This window comes from Pinus tabuliformis, chromosome 3_2, assembly GCF_031772625.1.
Source record: "Pinus tabuliformis cultivar Carrire ecotype Pingquan chromosome 3_2, CPIR1, whole genome shotgun sequence".
Taxonomy (NCBI): Eukaryota; Viridiplantae; Streptophyta; class Pinopsida; order Pinales; family Pinaceae; genus Pinus; species Pinus tabuliformis.
In genome coordinates, this window is record NC_142302.1 from 809,670,134 (window position 1) to 809,692,821 (window position 22,688).

General features: G+C 36.6%; 1 pseudogene; it reads right to left on the reverse strand.

The window, feature by feature from the left end:
- Positions 1–7,153: 7,153 nt before the first annotated feature.
- Positions 7,154–22,688, reverse strand: part of LOC149183081 (UDP-glucuronic acid decarboxylase 2 pseudogene) — a 59,802-nt pseudogene continuing 44,267 nt past the window's right edge.

Here is a 22,688-nt window from a genome sequence, read left to right on the forward strand (position 1 = left end):
ATTTTTTCTTTTCTAGCATGAAATCCATGTAATATATATATATATATATATATATATATATATATATATATATATATATATATATATATATATATATATATATATATATATATATATATATATATATATATATATATATTATATATATAGATGTTAGGCCCCTATACTACTAGTGTAACCCCTTATTGTTATTAGTATAACCCACTTATTGTATTGATTTACCCATGTAGTGCCCATATTGTTACTATTGTGCCCCATAGAAGCCCACTATTGTTATTGTTGTGCCCCTACATTATTATTGTTATTTCGGCTCTGATTATGTTATAACCCCTTAGACTCCTATATATACAAAGGAGGTCTTTTCATTTGTATCATCCAAGAATTGTTCATTTATGTAATGTAAAGGAGGTTTCCCCCTCGAAGAGGCTGAATTCTAAGGCGTTGATCTTTCTTTTCTATCTTTTTTTGAGCTGGTTTCATAACATTTGGTATCAGAGCTTTGGATTCTAGGGTTTCGCTACTCCAAACAGGTCATCATGGCATTTTCGCTATAACTGTTTTTCTGTGATGTTTCAGAATTCGTAAAAAAAACCCATTTGAGAAGAAATCGCGCTAAACCTTGGGTCCAAATTTCAGAGATTTTCACGTGATATTTATGGAGATATGATCTGAGGAATTTGATCTTTTTGCAGACTCCTGAATTACATTCAAAACATGTGACCTGGGGAAAATTGTCATAACTTTCTCTTTGGGGATCGGATGGAAATTTAGTAAGAAGTTACAGAAAGAGGACGAACTGTAGTTTCTTGTATGAATTTTTTAGATCCAAAGGTTGAAACAGTGACACGTGGCACTTCATACAATTTAGCTCTTCTGGAAAGGTCTATAATCAGGTCATCTTGGGAGATTGTGCATAACGCTTTCTTAGAGAATCCAATTTGGATCAGACTGGTGGCAATGGAAAGAGGACATAGAGGGCTACTATAGTTCACAATTTTAGAACTTAAAGATATGAAAGTACAGAGTTACAATCGTTTCAAGGTCGAGCTCCTAAAATCAAGAAAAAGCAAGATGAGGAAGTTTGATGGCAAGGATCCGGTAAATTGGATACTTCAGATGGAGCAATATTTTTGATCTACATGGTGTACAACTGTTACAAAAGGTATGTATTGCATCTTCATATTTAGAACCAGATCAATTTTTATGGTATGAAGGGCTTTGTTCTCGTAAAAAACTTGTTACGTGGTCAATTTTCACGGAGGAAATGATAACACATTATGAGGATACAAAGAGCAACACCTTCTTTAGAGCAACACCACAACAATTGGAAAGAGTAAAAGGGCTTTGTGACATAATGGAAAGCAAAATTATGGAAACCAGGAAGCATACCACTCACAACTAAAAAGACAGAAGTGTAGTTGCCCCTAGTCTTCCACAACCTATAAGGTTGACACCACAACAATTGGAAGAAAAAAGAGCAAAAGGGCTTTGTTATAGTTGTGATAGCAAATACACTAAAGGTCATAAGTGTGCTGAGAAGAAATTATTCTACATAGATTATGAAGAGGAAGAAGAAAAGGAGCAAGAAAGGTCAAAAGAACAGGATATGTTCCAGGAACAAAGCCTAGATTAAGAAGAAATGAATCAGACCATATCTTGTAAAGCATTGGCAAGAATTACCACTCTTCAAACTCTCAAGATAGAAGGACATATCAAGAAGAAAAAGGTGCAAGAAGTGAAAGATCACATCGAGAAAGAAGAAATGAATCCAACCATATCTTGTAATTCAATGGACGAAATTACCACTCCTCAAACTATCAATATAGAAGGACACATCAAGAAGAAAAATGTTCAAGAAGTGAAAGATCACATCGAGCATCAAGAAATGAATCCGACCATATCTTGTAAAGGACATGAAGAAATTACCACTCCTCAAAAGATAGAAGGACATATCAAGAACAAAAAGGTTCAAGCAGAGGAAGATCACATCAAGCATCAACAACAAGTTCTCCAACTTTTAAAGGATAACGCCACTTTGGTGAAAAATCAAACGAAACAACAGGTAGATCAACATCATAGTGAGAAATGTTTTGATGTAGGTGATTGGGTATTTTTACTTCTACATCTCAAGCAAACTATTTATGAGAAGGAAATGTTGGCAATACTACATGCACTTAAAAAATGGCGACCTTACCGAATGGGAAGATTCTTCAAGGATGAGGATGTGGAAGCATTGTTTTGTGCTATTTATATTATCCAACCAAATTGGATAAACGAAGCAAGGGATGAATGGAAGAATGACGAAGAAGTATGGCCACTTATTCAAAAGTTGCAAAAGATCCAAATTCAAGCAATATTGCCAGAAATTGAAGAGGAAGGAAAAATCATATTGGAACCTGGAGCAGTCACAGAAACAAGAACCAGACAGCTACAAAATCGATCAATTTCAGAGTATCTCATCAAGTGGAAGAACTTACCCGCTGAATATTCCACATGGGAGGACAAGAATTTTATACAAAAGCATCAAGAACTACTCAAGCGTTGAGGACAACGCTTTTTGAAGGAGAGGGGCATGTCAGGCCCCTATACTACTAGTGTAACCCCTTATTGTTATTAGTATAACCCACTTATTATATTGATGTACCCATGTAGTGCCCATATTGTTACTATTGTGCCCCATAGAAGCCCACTATTGTTATTATTGTGCCCCTACATTATTATTGTTATGTCGGCTCTGATTATGTTATAACCCCTTAGACTCCTATATATAAAAAGGAGGTCTTTTCATTTGTATCATCCAAGAATTGTTCATTTATGTAATGTAAATGAGGTTGCCCCCTCGAAGAGGCTGAATTCTAAGGCGTTGATCTTTCTTTTCTATCTTTTCTTGAGCTGGTTTCATAACAATATAATATATATATATATATATATATATTATATATATATATATATATATATATATATATATATATATATATATATATATATATATATATATATATATATATATATATATATATAGATATATATATATATATATATATATATAAAGGGAGGGAGGGAGAGAGAGAGAGTTATTTTTTTCCTACAACTTCTAGAACACTACTTATGATACTAGTGTGCCCCACATTCAGTTTATGTATATCTACGAATACACAGTCTTACCACCCCGTTTTGTCCTTATTTAGAGGGAGTTATATGTTCAATTATCGTACAATGTCTTTATTTTATTTGCAGAATTTTCACTCATGAAATCTTATTATGATTTTATGGGTGGCCTCTTCCCACTTTCAATGAATATAAGGACCTCTGTCCTAACACCTATGCACTTTTCTTTACCTACAACAACATAGTGAACCAAAAAACAACTGCATTTTTTGATACGTTAACAATTATGTTTGACAACCATAACAATTTCCTTTAGGAGTGTATAATTCAAAACCTTTAACTTCTATAAACCCATCTACTCTACTCTTTAGTACATAATCTCAACATTCACATTTCTATTATTCACTATTTAATTTTTCATATATTTTTGTAATTCCTTTCGGGAATAGGTAATAAACTTCCATGTTCCTCCTAAACTTGAACCAAATCTTTTGTTAGCTTCCCCGAAGTTCCACTCCTATTTGTCGTGAAAAACTATGTAGAATTCTTTATGTAGGATTCACCTCCTTAACCCCTTAGTAGTGTCCTGCTACTCTTTTGAGGTTCCTAACCAGTATTTCTCTCCCACTAGTTTTCTTTATAGAAGTATATATCTTTATATCCCCTAGATTTATTTTGAGAAAATCCACCACATGACATTTACCTCTAGTCATGCCAATGTTTTTTATAGTGGTTTGTTTTTGGTGAAAATTTTTTCTTCAATAATTGTAGAAGGAGGCTAAATACTTCGATATTCCTCACAACCTTCAACCAAATCTTTTTTTAGTTCCCCCAAACATCAACTTCTATCTATCAAGAAGAACTGTGAAGAATCCTTGTTTAGGATTCACCTCCCAAACCCCTTAGAAGTGTCCTGCTAATATTCTAGGTTCCTGACGAATCTTTCTCTCCCACTCATTTTATTTACAAAAGTAATTGTCTTTATCTCCCATAGTTTTATTTTCACAAAATCCCACACATGACATTTATCTCTAGTCATGACATTTTTTTTATAGTGGTTTGTCTCTGGCGAAAATTCTTTTTTCAATGATAATGGTTGAAGCTTAGAATTGTCCTAAATTTTGACATCTTTTACCTTGTTTTCATGTATTTCATACTCGTTTTTGAAATATTTACATATTATAAGGTCATTTGGGTCATCCTCAACTATAAAATAAGGTATCAAAAATTTGTAGCTCATAATCTAGATTTTCCTTGTGAAAATGAATAAAACATTGTTATGGACACCGAATTGTGCAATATCCACAACTAATGATAATTATAACAGCTCATTCTATGGTTAGATAGGTTCTTGAGACTTTGAATAAGAATGAAAGACACGAATAGATGAAAAATGTCTAAGACAAGGGTATCCACCTATTACGCTTATTCAAAAGACCATAAAGCACAAGGATTTCATCAGTCAAAGCACGAGTCAACTCTGGCCTATTCTCGTGAAACATTTTGGGGAAAACAGTTTTAACAACAAGCAAGCCTAGAAAATCATGACATCAATTGAACGATAGTTTGATCTCAATTTAATGATGTGTAGACAAATTTCTTTCTCATCATTTTCTACTGTAACTCCCTCCTCCCACATCTACCCAAGTAACCAACCAATTAGGGTAAACATGTGATGAGAAGTAATATGATATTATTCAACCTCCTAAGTCACATTAAGGACAGAAACTCACCATACATACCTTCCACATAAGCAACATTATTCTCAAGCACCATCCCAACTTCTCAGGTAACCAACCCGTGAGTCCCACTGAGTTTTTAGACTAATTAACCCCCGGATGGTCCGATGATATGAGCACGCATGCATCGAGAAGGATTTGGATACTCCCATAGCATGATATGTTTACATCCAGGGACTACGTTTCTCAGTGTTGTGTCGTCATCCTAGAGATTCGGTCCACTTTTTTAGGACTAGAGCCCAGGTCGCTGCCCAGAATTCAATGATACCTTCAGAACATAAATATAACAATGGAATGATGAAGCAAATGCAATTACTTGAACAAGCCCTTATTGGACCCTTACTAACCATGACAAGAATTTCATCAAACATATCACAAATATGTAATCTATAGGTGTAAATAATAGATCTAGGCATATGGGTCTCATACTCATCTGAAAATCGCTAAGAAGCATTAATGCCTCAACACATTAGCTGTAGTTCTATCCATTGGGCCATAGATACATTGTTATTTTGTTACAAGTAACAACATGATGAAAGCCATACATATCCACTATCATAATACCTATTCATAACCAACATAATAGTCAAAAAAATACCAAAGAAATCACAACCATATAATCCACATATAAACCAGTATAATACTCATGAGATAACAAGGATAAATAACCTCATATTAATGATGCAAAGGGAAATTAGTTGTGGGAATTCCACGAACCAGCAGACTATAGACTTGGCTGAGCCAAATATCTCTTCAACCAATCACCTTCACGCCATATTCCAAGCGTGAATGTGGGATGTCATTAAACATATCAATCCAAAACCATCTAGGGATTCTAGGGGCCAAACAACCTCAACCCATGAAATAATTATTCCACTTCATAGTCGGAAATCACAAAACCATCACTAGATTGGTCTCTACCTAAGCCTTCGAGGTCTCCATAGTGTTTGTTCCAACCAAGGATCCAAGAATTGTAACTCAACCCATCATTGTTGGCCGACCCAAAAGAATTTTTCCAACCAAGCCTCAAGGACGAGTAACTCAACCTATGAAGGGCTCAAGAGAATTTGTCCAACCAAGGCTCTAGGAATAGTAGCTAAACCGAAGCTATTATAGGGCTCTAGAGCATTTGTCCAGCCAAGGCTCCAAGAACTAGTAACTCAACCCAAGCTAAAGGAAACATGAGAGCCAATGAGAAAAAAATAAATAAACCCACAACACCATCACTATCTAGGAAATGGCAAGGCTAGGAAAATCCATTGTCAATCCAGGCTATCCTCCATGCCAATGAGAGATCATGACCAATAATCCACATACATATGCCATGCATGCCAAAACTACTGAGGAAAACATACATGCAATGAGGTACATTCAAGAAAAACCCAATGTAGCTGTTGATATCGATGTCCTCTTCCTTTTCCTTCTTGCTCCCAAACTCCAATATTTCAGACTGTCCCATGGTTCTCTAAGAAAACTCTAAGTGTCGAAGAGTATGAGAGAGAGAGAATAGAGAGAAAGCTCCAAGAACTGAACTGAAAAAGTCTGCGTACTAATACTTCGAAGCATTTTTATTAATGAAGCCTCTATTTTCTTCATTTTCTACTATTTTCATTCATTTTCGTCCTCAAATGCAACTTGTGACCTTTCACCTCCCTTTTCTCTTAATTTCCATTATTTTCATAGAACAATGTGCTAAAAATGCCATTTTTCCTTTTCAAATCCTTAGCCATTGCCTTTGCCAATTTCCTTAGCCATTAATCAACCACAATTAATCCCCATCACTATGCTTTTGTTGAATATTCATCTTGGAATATGTGTGCCATCAACCATGGTTATTATTTTGACATTATTACTTTCATTACATGGAATTTTCACTAGGGATGTCACAAAGCCTTCCCCCTTGGGGGAACATCATTCTCGGTGTTCAACAACACCTACAACCATAACACTATTGTCAAAAACACATACTTCCCATTGAGCTTTATAACTCAACTCATTTGAGTATTTACAATGATCATCATACTAAGAAGCAAACCAAGATGACAACATAACAAATATAACATCATAATGACATGACACCTATACAGCTTATTGAAGCTTTATAAAGTAGCTCATGGCAATATTTACATCCATATACATAAGTACATATACCAAACATCACCAAAACCTGTACCAAAAATATATACCAAAGACACATATCAACACATTTGATCAACTAGTGAATAAGGAAGGATTCATAGCCCTCATGTGCCATCTCCCATGTAGCTTCATTGGGCCCAAAGTGCTTCCACTACACCTTAACATGCTCAATTGCTTAGATCAGGAGCATGGGCATATTTCTCTATAATATACACCGTGTTTTCGGCTAAAAACTGCAATATAAACCAATCAATTACATGATCATCATATTTAACCTAATTCTTAAGAAATGACACATGGAAAACGTCATGGACTTTTACTGTCATAGGTAGTGCAAGTCGATATGTTACTGGCCCAATCCTCTTGATAATCTTCAAAGATCCACACAACTATGGTGCCATCTTGGCACATGATCCAATCTACAAGGAGAAGCTCTTCGGTTTGATGTGCAAGTACACATGTTCGCCAACTTGGCACTCCTTGAACAACATATTTCGATCTACATTGATCTTCTGTCTATCTTGTGCTACTTTAAAATTCTTCTTGATTACATGCAGTTCTTGCTCCATGTGTTCCATCATGTTCAGTCAATTGAACACCCTGTTAACTAGATCACTCCAACAGATGGGATTATTACAATGATGTCCATACAGTGCCTCAAATGGATGCATCCTCAGTGACTCTACATACCCATTGTTGTAAGCGAACTCTACCAATGGAAGGTACTCTTCCCACTTCCATTGCTAATGCATCACATACATCCTCAACATGTCCTCCAATATCATGTTTACCCTCTCTGTTTGTCCATATATCTGTGGATGATAAGGTATATTGAAGGCCAACTTTTTTCCCAAACATACAAATAATTCCTTCCGAAACTTGGAAGTGAACTTCACATCCCTTTTTGACACAATCTTCTTCAGGAATCCTTGTAATCTAACCATGTCTCTAATGAACACCTATGCTACATCACTCATTGATAATGTAGACTTCATTAGAATGAAGTGCACTATGTTGGTAATCCTTTCCACCACTACCATGATGGAATCATGTTGTCTCACTGTCCTTGGAAAGCCTATGATAAAGTCCATGTAAATAACCTCCCATTTCCACACTGGAATTAGAATCGGTTGTAGCAATCAACCTTACACTCTAATTTCACCCACTGATAATCCAAACACCTAGTCACATACTCTATTATGTCTCTCTTCAAATTCAGCTAATAATAGAATTTCTTCACTACTAGCAGGGTCTTTTGATAACCTGGGTGACCTGAATATGGTTTCGCATTAAACTCTGTCAAGATCATCTTCTTGAGCTCATTGTTATCTAGCACATATATCTTGTCTCTAAATCTAACCATTTCACTTGGTGTCAAAGGATAGTCCATATCCTATGCACCTACATATGTAACTATACCACTACCTGTACATGTACCTATACTACTACCTGTATGTATACTTGTACCACCACATGTACCTATACCTGCACCACTACCTATACCTATACCACTGCATGTACCTATACCTGTACCACTACTTGTACCTATACCTATACCACTACTTGTACCTATACCTGTACTCTACAACAAACTATGCACAATCTCCATATACCTAACATCCTACTGACCTACCTACAAGATCCTATCCGCTAAGTTTGTCTCATAGGAGCTCATACTTACTAAGTGATTTACTTGTATCTACTCGCTAAGAGAATTTGCCACCTTGTTCTCTTTACCTTTGATATACTGGATCTCAAAGTCAAAGTCACTTATCACGGCCAACCATCAAGCCTACCTACCATTTAGATTCGTTTGGTCAAATCGATACCGCAAACCATTGTGATCACTCATGAATCTGCACCTCCTTTCAAGAAGATAATTCATCCACATCTTCAGCACATGTATGATCACTACCAACTCAATATCATGTGTGGGGTAGTTCTGCTCATGCTCATTTAGTTTTCATGACTCATAGCATACCACCTGTCGATCCTACACAAGGAATCCAACAAGTCACCTCTTGCAAGCATATGTACATACTACAAACTCTTTGTCTAGATCAGAAATATAGAGGACTAATGCATGTGTCAAAAACTACTTGAGCTTCCCAAAACTAGCCTCACACTCCTCTATCCATTCACATTTTTTACCTTTCCTATGCAATGATGTGATAGGATAAGCAATATGCGAGAAGTTCTTCATGAACCTCCTATATTAGTCTGCCAATCCCATTAAGGATCTCACCTCATCTACATTCTTGGGAACTTCCTACTCCATGATAACTCTTACCTTTTTTCGGTCCACTTTTATGCCATCCTTGGAAACCACATGTCCTAAATCGTGTAAGCTAGTCTAAAAGAAACTATAGTTGCTCATCTTAACATACAATCGATGCTCTCTCAACAATCTCAATTGTTCTACTAAATTCTCAGCATGCTCTTCTTCAATTTTAGAATATACCAATATGTCATCAATGAACACAATAAGAAACTTATCCAAATATAGCTACTACACACTATTCATCAAGCACATAAAGGTATTATGAGAATTCGTTAAACCAAATGGAACTACAAAAAACTCATAATTCCCATACCTAGTCGAGAAAGTTGTCTTATAGATGTCCCCTTCTTCAATGCGTACCTAATGATATCTGGATCTCAGATCAATCTTCGAGAACACTATTGCTCCCTTCAGTTGATCAAACAAGTCATCAATCCTTTGTAACAAATAATTTTTCTTGATGGTCACTTTGTTTAACTACCTATAGTCAATGAAAAATATTAGAGTACCATCCTTCTTCATTACAAATAATACCGGTGCGCCCCATGGTGATACACTTGGCCTAATGCATCCATTTTCCAACATTTCCTTCGACTATAGCTTCAAATGCACCAACTCGGGTCTACTCATCCTATAAGGTGCGTTTGATGCCAGACATGCCCCTGGATCCAACTCAATAGTAAAGTCTACTTCCCTCTGAGGTGGAAAAGCTAAAATATCCTTAGGAAATACCTCATAAAACTGCTGTAGAAATTGGTACCTTCTCAAAACATCTGCATCCTCAACTCCCTTACCTTTGTTTCTAGAAATATGAAAACCACAAATAACACATGCCCTTTTTAGGGACTAAGCTTTTCTTTCATAGTTGTCACCATCCTAACTAATGTTTCGTTGTTCTTACCTTGCAAAACTCTTGGTTCTCCATCGTCATCCAAACACTCAATATATTTTTCATAACAATCCACCTTGGTCCTATGAAGGTACAACCAATCCATGCCCAAAAACATATTGTATGATCCCAATGGAAATATATTCAAATGTGTTGTGGTAGGCATACCATTCAAATCAACTTCACAATCTCTTACCCAATGGTGAACTGGCTTCTTTGTACCTATAGCCAACTGCAATCACTAAGATTTTGCAAGAACTTATTTGTTAAAACCACACTTATCTACCTAGTCCAGACTAACATAACTATAATTAGATTAAGGGTTAATCAAAATAGAAACAACTTGATCGCAAAGGTTACCGTCCATCTCAATGATATATGCCTCATGGTCTTCCTATCTGTTGTCTAGCACCACATAGATCCTAGGAATAATCTCCCCAACATATTCTACTTTGTGTGCCTCTTGAACACCGTAGATCTACAATCCACCACCCTAATGTTGTGAACAACCTCTCTTGCGGTGATCTCTTACATAAGTCCAACACCGCACGAGCTCCTTTTGCTCCTCAGTTCGAAGTTCCTATCATTTGTCATATGCATTGAGATTATTTGATTGCCTCGCATTCTCTTTATTACCTATGCCCTGAGGTCTTGCTTGCTTCTTGTCCCATTTTCCTTTATTCCTTGCATTACCTTTCCAATTAAGCTTAGTCTCAGATATGCACTTTGATTGTTCATAGCAATGCTTTAGAATTCGGATGGCCTCCTCCAATGATCTAGGCTCATCGAAATCAATCCTATCTTTGAATGAAGGTGGTAATCCACTAACGAATCTCTAAATCTTGGCCTTCTCCTCCTTGAGGTAAGGCACATATCTCAGTAGCTCCAAGAACCTGCTAGTGTACTCATCGTGTGTCATCAATCCCATCTTTATCTCATAGAATTATTTTTCCTTGTCATCAAAGTATCTCTTTGATAGGTACTTCTTATTGAATAACCTCTCAAACTCACTCCAATTCAAGTCCTCCTCATGAATACCTTTACCATTATTCACATTTTACCACCAAATGTATGCTTTACCTTTGAGACTGAATCTAGCTATTATGTCTTTAACATTTTTTGAGTAATCATGAAACCTAAAGAACTTCCTCATACCAAGAAACCATGCTTCTGCATCCTATGATTTCTTCATCTCTCCATCAAATGTAGGTGGCTTTTCTTTCTGAAACTCATCCAGAAAATATCCCCTCTCACTCCTCCTGTAAGGGTGATCAGGATGATGATCATAGTGCCTATCTAAACTAGGACTAGAATAGTACCTGTGTCCATCACCTCTTCAATCCGAAGTGTACAACAACCTGCCATCGCTTAGTGTGTCATCTCTCTATGACCTATGACCACCATGAGGCCTAATACCATATGCCCCATTAGTATTTTCATCTTGTTCATGGCTGATCCGAAGTGGTCCCTGTCACTACGATTTTGATAAACTCTGAAGTATCACTACATTTACCTCTGCTTTTTTCTCCTATGCATATATGATTTTGTCATTGTTTGCATTACAACTCCTTATTTATTCCTTTAATATTTTCAATGTGTCTGTCAGACCAAAAGAGTACCCAACACCACACTGCTCATCTGATCCATACGAAGAGTCTCAGGAATTGTAGTATACCATCTTGCTAGTCATCTTTGATATTCTTCTTGTAAGGTATATCATGTCAACTAAACCCAATCACAATAAAACAACATACCTTAGTATAATTTAGGGAGGATATGTCATCTATAAGGTCAACCAATCAACGTAATACATGTATAAAATAATCATGACAAAATATAAAGATATAACAGATAAGTATATAAGCATATAACCATCATTCTAGCTAGAGTTCAGTCATCAATGCATGACCATGTCAACTACACATACCATGAACTCATGCATGAAAAAAACCACCACATAACTATATACTTGACCACATGTGAATACTAACATACATAAGTGATGGATAATCAACCATACACTCATGACGACACACTCCACAATAGCATCGTCAACTTCTGATGGCAACATCACTTCAACCATGACCCATACCAAACAAATGAAACAATCACATGTCCTCACAACATAAGAGACACACATGAAACCGACATGAATTCATTACCAACACACATCCCATCTAGTTTGATGGGTAAACCTTTCTCTGATACCACTCTGTAACACACTCCTCCCACATCGACCCAAGTAATCGGCCAACTGGGGTAAACATTTGACGATAAGTTAATACGATATGATTCAACATCCTAATTCGTGTTAAGGAAGTTTAATCAATGGAAACACACCATACATACCTTCCACATCAACAACAAAACATTTAGGAACCATCCCAACATCTCAGGTAACTAGCGTCCGAGTCTCATTGAGTTTTTAGACCAATTAACCCCTGGACACTCCCATGATATGGGCATGGATGCATCCAGATTGTTTTTGAAGCTCTCAAAGCATGTCATGTCAATTTCCAGGGACTATTTTTCTAAGTTCTGTGCTAGTGTCCCTGGGATTTGAGCCACTTTTTCAGGCACAGAGTCGAGGTCACTGCTCAAAATTCAATGATACCTTTAGAACAAAAAGATAACAATGGAATGATGATGCAAATGTAATTACTTGAACAATTAATTGACTGGACCCGTACTAGCCATGACACACATTTTGTCAAACAAATAAAAAACTCTACAGGTGTAAAGAACAAATCTAAGCATAGGGGTCTCATACTCATCTGAGAATCACTAAGAAGCATTGATTCCTCAACACATTAGCTGTGCCTTCATCCATCAAGACATAGATACATTATTCATTTGTTTACAAGTAAAAAAATGATGAGAACCATACATAGCCACTATCGTAATATATATTCACAACGAGCATAATAGCCACATAAATACAAAGGAAATCATAACCATATAATCCACATATAAACGAGTGTAATACTCATGAAATAAAAAATAGAAATAAGTTCATATTATTGATGCAAAGGCCAATCAGTTGTGGGACTTTCATGAACCACCTGACCATAGACATGGCTAACCCAAGTCTCTCTTCAGCCAGTCACCCTCGTGCCATATTCCAAGCATGAATATGGAATCTCATAAAACACATCAATCCAAAACCATCCAAGGCTTCCAGAGGCCAAATCACCTCAACCCATGAAACAATGATTCCACCTCCTAGTCAAACATCACAAAACCATCACCATATTGGTCTCTACCTAAGCCTTGTAGGGCTCCAAAGCATTTATTCCAACCAAGGCTCCAAGACTCTTAACTCAACCCACACCTGCTTTTGGATCTAGAGCATTTTTACAACAAAGGCTCAAGGACTAGTAACTCAACCCACCAAGGGCTCAAGAGCATGTTTCCAACCAATGCTTCATGACTAGTAACGCAACCTAAGTTGTTGCAGGGTTGTAAAGTGTTTGTCCAACCAAGGCTCGAGGAACTACCAACTCAACCCAAGCTACATGAAACATGAGAACCAACTCGAAAATCAAGAAATAAACCCACAACACCATGGCTATCCAAGAAATGGCGAGGCTAGGATAATCCACTATCAATCTAGGTAATCCTCCATGTAAGTAAAAAAAAATGACCAATAAACCACACGCATATGCCATGGATACTAAAACTAGTGAGGAAAACATACATGAAACTTGGTACATGCAAGTAAAACTTTTTGTAGTTGCTGACCCTGATGTCCTATTGTGATTTCATTCTCTTCCTTTTCTTTCTTGCTGAAAAACTCCAAGTATGCCACACCATCCAAGAGTGCTCCAAGAAAAATCTAAGTGTCCAAGAGTATGAGAGAGAGATAATAGAGAGAGAACTCCAAAAAATGAACTAAAAAAAGTTTTTTTACTTAAAAGATAGTTTTGCAAAGGAATTTGAGGCTGAATTAGACGACCAACATGTTTATGTAAGCATCTGATAGTCAGAGTTATGCAATGTTTCATGCAGGAATACCGCCTTCCCATGTGCATACGTCATCATCTAGATTGTCTTAGATATGGATGAGAAGACCATGACATTGAGCAGTGCTAGTGGGCAGAAGATTGCCACCTTCTAGGTGGAATATTTTCAGTAGATGTATCACTTACCTGAGCCAATAAAGCACATGGACTCACTCTCCTATGCCACACATGGCTATTTGAACAAAAGATACATTGTCCGATGCTAGGTGAAAGATCCATTGAAGTTTCAATAAACACCCACCCATGTCTATAAGAAAAAGTCCCCAGGAAGGCTTAATAGCTCTTGATTATCTTTGCCTATAGAATCTATTGTGAAGACAACACTGAAAGCTTTCCTGAAGTGTGGGAAGTCTTATTGGACTACTTAGTAAATGATGGGAGGTTGTTCAACTAGTCGTATTTTTAGGCTCAACAATTGAATGCCCATGGAGCACATTCTCAGAATCTGCCCAAGGGTGAGTGAGCAAGGTTCTATATGTGTCCATACTTACTCGAAGAATTCTGTGGGCAACAAGATTTCTTTGGCATGAAATGGACATGGACACCATGAGATACTGTCTTGAACATCTATTGTAAGTTTCCTTCATACTTCCGTTATCGAGGAGTAATTGAACGACTAATTGACCACCTTATCATCCCGCTATACAAGCTTATATTTGAAAAAGATCCATCTTGCATGTCACGAGAAGAAATGGATGTGATAGTACACATTGTCAATTAGTATTCCTCAGCACATGGCACCTTCATTAGAGTGGTTGGTGGAGAGAAGCCTCCACATGTCTTACCATAGTATTCCACAAACAAGTTGATCATGCAAGAAGTATCATACCATCTTACTACAGGGTTGTTAGCAGCACCACCCAAGAAGAAGAAAGCACCATGGTCCACTCTTGCTTTCGAGATTAGATTATATGAGCTAAATAGATTGAAAGTCACATATTTCAAGGAAAAGGAGATAGTGAGATTTGAGTTTGGCACTAAGGACTTTAATCTGTATGATCTCCGTGGTATTTTCAAGGACCTCTGTATGATATTCTACTTTCCATGGCTAGATGGGGAATTTCATTGGCAAAAGGAGGATCATTGGAGCTACTGCTACAATTCCTCTAGACTCAATGATTTGGTTAGTTTAACAAGGAATTCATAGCCTCCTCCACAGATAACAATAACACTGGAAGCAACAATAAAAGAAGGCAATAATCCCATGAAACATAAGGGAAAGAGGAAGATTGCTGACAGTCTACAGGGAGAAAAAATATGCAAAATGAAAGCATATCCTAATATCGAGAAGGCACCTTTGGAAGTAGAAGAAAAGAGGAAGCAAAGGATGTAAAGTGTAGAGTGGAGGAAAAGAGAAAATGATTGGTTCTAGGAAGCAGAACTAACACTGCATGAAGCAGAGAGGAAGCTAAAGGAAGAACAAGAGTTGAGGAGGAAGGAATAAGAAGATAAGCACAACGAGAAAGAATAATAAAGGGAAGGCATGATGATAGAGGAAAAACATCGATACAGGTTGAGGAATAGGAAAAACCAACAACTGAGGGGGGAGGTGAAAAATGCAGTATTGGGAGCTTGCTCAGTAGATTGAGCAAAGGATTGAAATGAATGATATGGAGTTCAAATGTGAGGTATAACATGAAGATGTTGACGTGATGTCTAGAGCATCATAGTCCATCCCTCATCCTCCACCGCCTCCAATAGAAGAGCCATCTTTGAGTGAGAAAGGAGATGTTTTTCTCCTTGATGATGATCTGGTCATGGATCTACAAAATCTATCATTCGATGAGCTCCAAAAGAGGATTGTATAGTAAGGGAGAAAATACTTTTTGGATGATCATGCATCACATGCATTCATTAGAGAAAGGGTCATAGTGTTGGACACCAGAAAGCATCCAAATTCCATTCCCGGAGCCAGATTGACCCATTAGGGGAATTTTGAGGTCTAAAATGGGTCTCCTAAGGAAATTATAAAGTAATAGTGGAAATAATAAAATAAGATTACATTACATCATCAAATTTTAGAGGGAATATATATATATATATATATATATATATTTTCAATTTACCTCCTTATGGGTTTACTCAAATTTCAATCAGAAGCACTCATTGGATGAATAATGTGATTCCTCATCCAATCGGTACCCATGTTGAATACTTTTGATGGACCTTGCTACACGAAAAATGAGAAATACATGATTGCAATCACATTCTTCATGTATTTCCAATTTTTCGTGTATGCAACATGGGTTCTACTTGGATGAGGAATTACATTTTTCATTCAACAAGTGCTCCCACACAAAATTTGAGTAAAACCTTAGGGATATAAGTTGAAAATACGAGTTGAAAAAGTAGTTTACTATTTTATTATCTTTTAATATTTTTATTTTTTTACTCCAAAAATGGTGAATCATCCCCCATGGTTGACATCATGATCTTGAATCCTATTGGTTCTTGTAAAGTTTATTTTGGTGGTACATTTTTCTTAGGAGGCCCATTTTAGACTTTAAAATTTCCCTATTGTATGCATAATAAACAATATCAAATGTTTAGTATTTGATGACTGATAATGAACAACTATCACAGAACTTGCAAGCTTCTAGGAAAGAGGCAGAACAACTCTGAGAAACAACACATAATGCAGTTTCCACACTGGGAGAGATGAGAGTAATGATATTTGCTAAAGTATCAACACTTTGGAAAACCATGTGGAATATCTATGATGGGTTTGTCACCGAACACAAAAAAATCATCTGTTTGCAAGGCTTACAGTAGTGGAGCAAAGAGTTTTTTAAATTTATCAAAAACATACAATCCTCAATTGCCTATTTACAAGAATGGACAATGTGGTTCAAAGGGGCCCTGCTTGATTTAGTGAAGAAAATGAAGACACTGGCTGAGCTAGAGAAAGCAAAGGTTTGAATGTTGATTCAGAACAACAAGAAACTCACCTCATTCATTGGCAACATACAGACTTCATATGTGTGGTTGTATAGTAGTTTTTATCTCTTGGTGAGAACACACTAGATCCCATCAATCAGTTCCCTCACCAAACCTAAACCCAAGAACCAAGTCTGACAAGAGGTCGAAGAGTACTTGGAGTAGCTAAGACAAAATGCCACCATGGAAGACTTGGAGTTGAACACACAAAACATGCAGAAGTTCATTGGTGGTTCTGTCAAAGTCAAAACAATGTTGCTCATGCTTTAGAACGAGTTGGACATAGGATCCAAGAAATTCTACCCAGATTACGTGGAGGCTAGGGTATGCTTCAAGCAAGACATTTTTATGTAATTTGGGGACACCATCACATAGTACCAAGCTTGGCATCAATTTGTGACCGAGAAAAAACAAGTGGAGGTTGATGAGCTAGAATTATCCCAAACTCCAGCATCATATTTTTGTGTCTTGTTAGGCTATCAAGTTGAGTAAACATGTGTACATAAAGATCAAAATAACTTGTGCTTGGGTTTAAATCATGTTTCATTTTATTGTTTGTTGATGGAACACCAAGGAAAATGTTCCTCTGAGGGATTTTTGGATTGTGACATCACATATGAGTTTATTTTTCCTTATAAAAATTTTAATAATTCCCTGCAATTTTGATTACCGCAACAAGATGTTGGATCATCTTCATAATGGTGGTAGCTACAAAAATCTTCCCAAAATCCTTTAAAGAAGGTTGCTAGGAATGTGGCTCTTGCCATTAAATCCATTGGCTTAGTGAGTTCCCTGCACCATAAATTCATTGAGAGCAACCATATCACTCCTAGAATCTATGGTCTCCCCAAAATTCACAAGGAAGGAGCTCCCTTAAGGCCCATTGTCAACACCATTGGAGGTCCTACCTACCTTCTTGCTAAGTTTCTTGCGTTAAAGCTTCAGCCTTTAGTTGGTCGTACAGAGTCCTTCATTAAAGACTCTACTTCCTTTATTGATGAACTCAAGGACATTAAGCTTGAACCTGGGGACATTCTTGTTAGTTTTGATGTAGTTTCCATGTTCCCTATTAATGAGGCCATGGAGGTGATCAACCACCTAACTGATCCTGACATTGCCAGGATAGTTGAGATGTGCCTCGCTTCCACCTTTTTCAGTTTTGAGGGAGAGTTCTTTGAGCAAACCTGTGGGGTCGCCATGGGCTCACCCCTATCCCCTGTTGTTGCTAATCTTTTTATTTAATATTTTGAGTCCAAAACTCTAAACTCTTCCTGGCTCTTGCCAAAGCTTTGGAAAAGGTATGTGGATGACACCAATATCATCTGGTCTCACGGCCAAGAAGAATTAGATCTCTTCTTTGAGCATCTAACCAATCAATCCTCGGCCATTAAGCTCACTAAGGAGCAGGAAGTTGATGGTTTCCTCTCATTCCTTGATATTCTTATTTCTAAGAATAGTGATGGTTCCCTCGCCCAGCATGTTTTTCGGAAGAAAATGCATACGGAGTAGTATCTTCATGCAAGTTCCCACCATTTCCCGGCTCAAAAGATGGGTGTTCTCATTACCCTTGCTACTTTTTCCCTAAGGATCTCGGATAAGAAGAGTTTTGAGAAAGAAAAATCCCATATCCTTGATGTCTTTGTTGAGAATGGTTATAGTAGATACTTGAGTCAGAAGGCTTTCCTTAAAGCCACCAAGAATTCTCTGACTAAAAGGGAACGAAAGGAATGGATTCCAAGTGTCCATCTTCCGTTTGTTCAGGGGACCACTGATAAGATTGCAAGGATTCTCAAGATGCATAGTGTCCTTGTGACCTTTAGGCCCCTTAACACCATTCGTTCATCCCTCAGATCAGTGAAGGATCCTATCGACCCTAAAGATATGAAAGGGTTATATATTATCCCCTATTCCTGTGGGACCCCCTATATTGGTGAGACTGGTCGCTCCACTAATCAAAGGATTAGTGAGCACACAACTGACCTTAAGCATAGAAGAGCAAAGTCTTCCGCTTTAGCTGAACATGTAGAAATAACCAATCATGTTTGTATTGAGGAGGCTAGTGTTATTGCTAAGGTTTCACACTTCCATCATCGAAAATTTAGGGAAGCTCTTGAGATTGAAAAGAGGCCAAGAAATCTCAATAGAGAATATGGCTGGAAAATCACTAGGTGTTGGATGCCAACACTCTCTTGTTAGTCGTTTTTTCGACCCCCCCTCCTCGTTTTTTGGCTCCTATTATTTATGTACTTATTTATTTATTTATAATTTTATTATTATTATTATTATTATTATTATTATTATTATTATTTTGATATTATTTTCTCATCATTTTTTTAATTTTCTCGTTATTTATTTATTTTTATTTTTATTTTTTTAATATTATTTTCTCGTTATCTATCTATTATTCATTTTTTTTTTCATTTAGATTTTTAAGTTAACTTAATCTTATTTTCTCGTTCTAATATGTTTATTAATTCTAACTAACTTTTATCCTAACAACCCATTAATATATATTTATATTTATATATACATTTAATTTAGACATATATTATAAGAAATGTCCTTTATATAACTACTTTCCATTTGAATACTAAATAACTTATAATTTTTAATTTTTAAATAATACCTTTTAACTAACTATTAACACCAATTAAAATTATTTTATTTTTATTTTACGGGATTGGTCACCTAATATAACTAATTTCCTTTAAAATTTTATGACCATGGTCCTAAAGTCAAAATTAGCCATTGGTCAAGTTAACCGTTGGAGGCTCTGCTCAGACTATTTAACATGCTAAGCTAGATCTGTTTCTTCAAGTTGTCCTGATGATGAACCACACTGGTTGGTTTGAAACGCGTTGACAAATGCTTTCTCATGTGATTTTCACCGAAAAATCTCTCGTAAAATTAAAAGTCCTAAGAAAGGACATGGATTTCAGAGTTTTAGGAAGGGAGATTACTTGAGAATGTTGAATTGGTTTAAATATAAATCATGGGTTGAATTAGTAGTTTTAATGGATTTGACTATGTTATTAAATCTGCTAAAAGTGAGGATATTCCCATGTTACTATTGAGAAAACATTACAAGAAATAAAAGTAAAAAATTAATGGAGATCATGGGTTGTGTTATCCACGGAGTTGGTATGTGTAGGCCACTCGAAAGAGAGAGAACCATAATGGTTTGGAATGAGGAGTGACACTCCTTCAATCAGAAAAAATGCAAAAAAAAAAAGAGGACGACCCCTAGGGAATGTAAGAAAGGAAGCCAAGGAGGCTCCTATTGAAAAATAAAAAGGAGGCCAAGAGGCACCCGTTGAAAAGGGAAAAAGAGGTGAAAGGGTATGTGGAAGAAAATATGATTCATAGACATAGGAAGAATACTTTGGGTATGCAAAGGAATATATTAGAGGATGAGAGGCTCCTAGTAACATTTCATCCATTAAGAAGGGGGTAGAGTCAACACAGGGGGAAAGAATCCAAGAAATTCCTCTGGAAGAGTAAGGAAATAGAAATAGGAAACTCAATCGAGAGGGAGAACTCGGACTAAAAGAGATCATGTGGTGGAGCCAGAAGGGTTTTCTAGTGAAGGATAAAGAGCAATGGAATTTTAAGTACTGGTGAAGCCACCAAGAGTGGATGTCTTAGACTAAAGAAGCCATTGGGAAGTTTGTCGATTGTTGAAGCTACCAGTAAGGAGATAAGGATACTTAGTACTTGGGATGGCTAAGAAAAGACCAAGTGTGTCCCTATGCTAGGTACATTGGTTCTTACACATTCAAAAGAAATGCATAACAAGGGTGATATTATACTCCCGTGGTAGTTTTTCCATCTAAGGAACACTCCCATGTTGAACTCTTATCCTCCTACGGTTTCTTTAGGACTAAAAAAACCACCTAATGTGGCTTGCCTTTGTAACCATTGGTAAGCTTGTGGTATGAATAACCTACTAATTTATCAGTAGATTATCACTGAAGAACCTTTTCATATCTACATATTGAGCTCTCCTCCTCCTCTAGTTTTCCTAAGGGTTAAGGAAGCCACCAAGCGTGGATTTCTCTAGGAAACCACTAAGATGTTTGTGAATTGAAGAACCTACTAACTCATCGATAGTTTGTCCACTTAAGAACCTTCCCATATTGACATACAATCTCTCCCTCAATCACTTATAAATACATTGAATCTAATTGAGTAAAGGTCCGATGATATGACAATGGGAAATGTTGTTGAGAATAATTGGGAAGTGTGTCCCTATACATTTGATTACATGAAATTTGGCTGGAAAGGTGGGATTACCTTGGGAGGCCTTGTTTCAACTGGAATCATTATCTTTATTTCATTGAGCACTCCTCCTTAATTTATGGAATCTGGCTCGGGGGTGACCACTACATGTAACTATGGTTGTAGCTTGTCTGTGATTGGTTGGAGAGTTAGAGTCCTATTCTCAGTTTCTATATCTATTTTAAGATAAGTACACTGTTACATTTTGTTATTGTGGCTATTATCATGGTTTTTTATTGCATCAGAATATTGTTACGAGAAGTGTTGCTTCCTTCAATAAATGATGAATGCCAATGATTTGCGTAAATATATTATTGAATGGTTCATCACTTATGGATATTCTCATCTAGAAATAATTTAAGATGGCTAGAGCATGAAGATATGTAAATATTTGTCAATGAAAAATTACTCACTCTAACCTCTTGGTATATTTGGTCATTGTGTTAATAACTAGCACATGTTAACAATAAGGAATGTGGAATTCCTGTGTAGAAATGTCATTGAATATATTCCTTCATAAATGGTTTATTCCTGTAATTAACTTAAATATTTGGACTCGTCTATTTGACCTAAGTATGAAGGGAAATGATCGTTGTCAATTAATTGAATGACTTCATGACCATTGGACCTTGGTTTACAAATTGTAAACTCAAGAGGATTATAAAATTATATATATATATATATATATATATATATATATACGCTTCAGTGTAAAGGTCAAGTTAGGCCAAGTCTTACAAAATCTCAAGAGGGACAATATCATTTTACACACACACACATATATATATCTATATATAGATATAGATATACACACACACACACACGCAGGACATAGGCCAAGGGGGCTTATGAACCCAGATATATGATAGGCCAAATGTTTGTCAAAAACCCTAAAATTTTAGCAAAACCACCGTAGAGAAGATATGGGATCGATCCCCTGAAAAACCTTAGAGTTCAATCCTCATGCGTATTTATGTACATATTCTTAGAGTGTATAGGTTGAGTCTCAATACACTAAGGGCTTGGGCACAAAGTAATTATAAGCAGCGTGCAATAAAACCACCATGATCAAGCTTCGAGGTGTGGAGAAAAGCCCAATATTAATAAATTTCCTATGCAGAGGCGATGAAACAAGATAACCCAGAGAATCCCTAAGGGTCGAATATCACATATCAACTGATCGAGTGTTGTGTCCAAGCAGTTAAACACGTAAAATTTTGGTCATCGATGAGAAAGTTTCATTATCGTCAAATGAGCCTAAGACTTTCCCCTATATTTTTGGTACCCAAAAGGTT